This window comes from Nymphalis io, unplaced genomic scaffold (genome assembly GCF_905147045.1).
Source record: "Nymphalis io unplaced genomic scaffold, ilAglIoxx1.1, whole genome shotgun sequence".
In the NCBI taxonomy this organism is placed as follows: Eukaryota; Metazoa; Arthropoda; class Insecta; order Lepidoptera; family Nymphalidae; genus Nymphalis; species Nymphalis io.
In genome coordinates, this window is record NW_026089611.1 from 5361 (window position 1) to 10000 (window position 4640).

The following is a 4640-nucleotide window of genomic DNA, read 5'->3' on the forward strand; positions in this document are numbered from 1 at the left end:
AGCCAGCAGCGCAGCACGTAACGACCATCGGAAAGCGCCTTGACCACATGATAGGGCCCACGCATGCCTGAATTAAGCTTGCCAGTAGAGTGTGCTAGATGCTCTAATGCCCGTTGCCTTTGCACCTCACGCACAGCTTCGAAGTGGTCGACACGTAACTAACGTGTTCGCTCGGCTGTACCTGACCTTAACTGATAGTGCAACCTAAGAGTTCTATATTAATTGCTAAAAAGGCACTTCTTTAAATTAATAGAAAAACCCACACATCTAACAGTCTTGAGCGACTTTGGACACAATATCAACGCATTCGTTAGCAGTTGCTAATTAAAATTATTTACTAAAAGTGACTTTAATTATTTACTTAATAGTGAATTTAGGCATTCTTCGGGACTAGGTATTTACTGTCATATTTACTTTTGATTTTTTTTTTATTATATAATTTACTTTTCATTCAATGTAACTCGGGTTTTCTACCTAAATTTATTTAATTAAATATCTTATCTTAAAACTTAATATATAAAATATACATGTACTCTAAAATTTGTCGTATGTGGTCATACTCTAATTCGAATGGCCGAGCATTATTTGGAATGAGGACATTCCAATAGCAGAGTGGCCGTCTGTTAGCGTTTGTAGGAATATAGGAGGGTAGTAGTGGGAGGAAGTGTATTTAAAGGAGGGTGGACGGTAGACAGGTCTCTTTTTGCTATCGTGTGTTCGGTCGATTGGTGTCATACTGTGTTATTTTTGTAATCCATTGCGATTAAGTTTGTTAGTGTTGTGTTGCTAAGAGTCATTCGATCGGGGGCGACAGCGAATGAGAGTGTGTCCCGTGTGAATTGTGTCTGTGACATTTTAAAATAAATACTGTTAATGACGTTTGGTAGCTGTGGACCGTGCTGATGAGGCTGAGGCTCATCCTCCGTCGTATTGTTCCGTGGCGGGGTGAGTGGACCCCGGATACATGCGAGGCATTCTTCGGGACTGAAGAGAATGATGTTGATAAGGAACCATCAAGTGAGGATGGACTACAAAGAGACCCTGCTGCAGAAATCCAAGCTGACGAGGCCGTTCAGCTGTCAGGAACGGCCGTCTTAGAGGAAAATCCCTCTCAACCTAGTACATCGGCGCGATGACGTCAGGTGGAAGGGATAGCAACACGAGAACGGAGCAATACCGTGCGGCGCTTCACTTTTTGTATCGGCGCTGGGGCGAGACGGTTGTGTGGTTGTGCTCTCAAGTGCTATTCGTAATATTGGTGATCGCTAATTCTGATTTCATTTATTTGTGCTAATTTTGTTTTTTTAGTTCCTATTTAGTTTATTTTGTGATTTGCTCATGTTAAGATTATTTGAATAAATAGAGGTTAGGATTGTTATTGTCTTAATTTGATCTTACCTTTATAAGATCAGAAGTGGGATGAACGTTCGAGGATACCCACAGTTTAGGTCTGATGTCTGAATCGATCAGGGCAAGTGATTACTGAATTAAATATTTCATTTTATATATTTATTACAATACTAGAAGGAATTCCTCGTTTATGGGGGATAATTGCAAACCCCAATCCCCAGCACGAAGGAGTTTCAACGGGTTGCCCGGGCCTCTAGGCCAGGGAGAACATGCTGATTCCTTCAGTGTAGCGCGCGTGCGGCCCAGGACATCTAAGGGCATCACAGACCTGTTATTGCTCAATCTCGTGCGGCTCGAAGCCGCCGGTCCCTCTAAGAAGAATTTTAATACGCCGCCAGTGAGTTGCTCGACCGAAATCGGGCACACCTAAATGACGACGCCTATTTAGCAGGCTAGAGTCTCGTTCGTTACCGGAATTAACCAGACAAATCGCTCCAGTTCACATTTTACGATCCAGTTTACATTTTACGACGATAACATACTTTATTTATCTGAAACATTTTAAAATGACACTAGATTCGATCATTGCATTTGAACTATAACAGAAAGATAATATAATATCCTTCAAATGTGAAAAAATTAACGCGGTACGTTCGTGTATTGTGGAATCGAAGTTTACATTTTACGACGATATCATACTTTATTTATCTGAAATATTTTAAAATTACACTAGAATCGAACACGATAACGATATCCGAGTGATTTCATTCGATCATTGCATTTGAACTATAACAGAACGATAATAAAATATCTTTCAAATGTGAAAAAATTAACGCGGTACGTTCGTGTATTGTGGAATCGTAGTTTACATTTTACGACGATAACATACTTTATTTATCTAAAATATGTTAAAATAACACTAGATTCGATCATTGCATTTGAAATATAACAGAACGATAATATAATATCTTCAAAATGTGAAAAAATTAACGCGGTACGTTCGTGTATTGTGGAATCGAAGTTTACATTTTACGACGATAACATACTTTATTTATCTAAAATATGTTAAAATAACACTAGATTCGATCATTGCATTTGAACTATAACAGAACGATAATAAAATATCATTGAAATGTGAAAAAAATAACGCGGTACGTTCGTGTATTGTGAAATCGAAGTTTACATTTTACGACGATAACATACTTCATTTTTCTGAAATATTTTAAAATAACATTAGAATCGAACACGATAACGATATCCGAGTGATTTCATTCGATCACTAAATTTGAACTATAACAGAACGATAATATAACATCTTCGAAATGTGAAAAAATTAATGCGGTAAGTTCGTGTATTGTGGAATCGAAGTTTACATTTTACGACGATAACATACTTTATTTATCTGAAACATTTTAAAATGACACTAGATTCGATCATTGCATTTGAACTATAACAGAAAGATAATATAATATCCTTCAAATGTGAAAAAATTAACGCGGTACGTTCGTGTATTGTGGAATCGAAGTTTACATTTTACGACGATAACATACTTTATTTATCTGAAACATTTTAAAATAACACTAGATTCGATCATTGCATTTGAACTATTACAGAAAGATAATATAATATCCTTCAAATGTGAAAAAATTAACGCGGTACGTTCGTGTATTGTGGAATTGAAGTTTACATTTTACGACGATAACATACTTTAGCGACATCGTTCATGACACGAACTAACCACGAACGTGACACTACAAAATTTACATCTTATAATATCTTTCAAATGTGAAAAAATTAACGCGGTACGTTCGTGTATTGTGGAATCGAAGTTTACATTTTACGACGATAACATACTTTATTTATCTGAAATATTTTAAAATGACACTAGATTCGATCATTGCATTTGAACTATAACAGAAAGATAATATAATATCCTTCAAATGTGAAAAAATTAACGCGGTACGTTCGTGTATTGTGGAATCGAAGTTTACATTTTACGACGATAACATACTTTATTTTTCTGAAATATTTTAAAATAACATTAGAATCGAACACGATAACGATATCCGAGTGATTTCATTCGATCACTAAATTTGAACTATAACAGAACGATAATAAAATATCTTTGAAATGTGAAAAAAATAACGCGGTACGTTCGTGTATTGTGGAATCGAAGTTTACATTTTACGACGATAACATACTTCATTTTTCTGAAATATTTTAAAATAACATTAGAATCGAACACGATAACGATATCCGAGTGATTTCATTCGATCACTAAATTTGAACTATAACAGAACGATAATATAACATCTTTGAAATGTGAAAAAATTAATGCGGTAAGTTCGTGTATTGTGGAATCGAAGTTTACATTTTACGACGATAACATACTTTATTTATCTGAAACATTTTAAAATGACACTAGATTCGATCATTGCATTTGAACTATAACAGAAAGATAATATAATATCCTTCAAATGTGAAAAAATTAACGCGGTACGTTCGTGTATTGTGGAATCGAAGTTTACATTTTACGACGATATCATACTTTATTTATCTGAAATATTTTAAAATTACACTAGAATCGAACACGATAACGATATCCGAGTGATTTCATTCGATCATTGCATTTGAACTATAACAGAACGATAATAAAATATCTTTCAAATGTGAAAAAATTAACGCGGTACGTTCGTGTATTGTGGAATCGTAGTTTACATTTTACGACGATAACATACTTTATTTATCTAAAATATGTTAAAATAACACTAGATTCGATCATTGCATTTGAAATATAACAGAACGATAATATAATATCTTCAAAATGTGAAAAAATTAACGCGGTACGTTCGTGTATTGTGGAATCGAAGTTTACATTTTACGACGATAACATACTTTATTTATCTAAAATATGTTAAAATAACACTAGATTCGATCATTGCATTTGAACTATAACAGAACGATAATAAAATATCATTGAAATGTGAAAAAAATAACGCGGTACGTTCGTGTATTGTGAAATCGAAGTTTACATTTTACGACGATAACATACTTCATTTTTCTGAAATATTTTAAAATAACATTAGAATCGAACACGATAACGATATCCGAGTGATTTCATTCGATCACTAAATTTGAACTATAACAGAACGATAATATAACATCTTCGAAATGTGAAAAAATTAATGCGGTAAGTTCGTGTATTGTGGAATCGAAGTTTACATTTTACGACGATAACATACTTTATTTATCTGAAACATTTTAAAATGACACTAGATTCGATCATTGCA